Raw genomic sequence first — 1,213 nt, forward strand, 5'->3', positions numbered from 1 at the left:
TTGTTCCCTGGCAGGGTGGGGAGGCCCTGGATCCCTGGCAGTGTCCAAGGCCAGGCTGGACAGGGCTTGGAGCAGCCTGGGACAGTGGGAGGTGTCCCTGCCATGGCAGGGGTGGCACTGGGTGGTCCTTAAGGTCCCTTCCAACCCATTCTGTGAAATTCTGTGTGTAATTCTGTGCTGTTGTAAAACCTGTGGGTTTTGGTTCTAGCTGAGCTTCACATGCTGGCACTTTCTGTGGTTGATCTTTGTTTGGGGCTGATGCAGGAGGAGCTATGTGGCTAAACCTGAGTTTTGAATTATGGGTGGAGGAATACACTTTACAGGAATTGTGGGTAAGGAGGAAAAGAGAGGAAATTCCCATGAACACTTCTGCATAGTTAGTGTGAGGAGCTGTAAGTGTCCCAGACCGAGCACCTTCCCAGTGCCAGCCCCGGCTCTGAAGGGGGGAGTGGGGCAGGGCTCCCTCAGCAGCAGGGTGGGCTCCAGCAGTGGTTGGAAAAATAGCTGTGTTAAGAAGAACAGAACAAAGATGGGGTCTTTTATGATGAGGGGTTGTCTCTAAAGTAGCTGCTGCTGCCCTTTGAGCTGTTGGAGGCAAAGCAGGCTGAGCTGTAGATCCAACCTTACCGGGAATATGGAAAATACAGAGTGGGACTATTACTTGTGCTGGATGAGCTTTGCTTCAGTTTCACTAAAAAACTTAAAGAAATTATCCCTTTAACTTCGGGATTATGAATCAAAAAGTGTTAGAAGAAAGGAGAGTTACTGAAACACTCTAGAGAGAATAACCAGGAAAGAACAAAACCTGTCAGGGAATCCGACTGCTTTAACCCTTTGCTCACTTGGGCATTGCTTGTTGATGAGATTTTTAAAGAATAATCTGGATCTTGCAAAATATTCTCTGTGGGTGTTACGAGTTTACACTGCTCTTTCAACACCAGTGCCTTACATCCAGCTGGGGTTTACTCACTGCTCAACTATGGCAAGAAACGCTGAATTGCTTTTTTTTAATAGGCACTCGGGGTTTTCTTTCTGCCCTCCCCACGTCCCCGGGCAGATATTTTGCTCTTTTCCCGATGTTCTCTTGAAGCACAACGTTAAGGAGCGAATGGGCGGCTTGACTCCTCCTTCCCAGGCTGCGTTTGGGAGTTCCTTTGGCCCGTGGGCTGCGGCTTAGGTTAATGTTCATCCATCCCGAGCCTCAGCCCGGCGC

This window comes from Poecile atricapillus, chromosome 15 (genome assembly GCF_030490865.1).
Source record: "Poecile atricapillus isolate bPoeAtr1 chromosome 15, bPoeAtr1.hap1, whole genome shotgun sequence".
Classification (NCBI taxonomy): Eukaryota; Metazoa; Chordata; class Aves; order Passeriformes; family Paridae; genus Poecile; species Poecile atricapillus.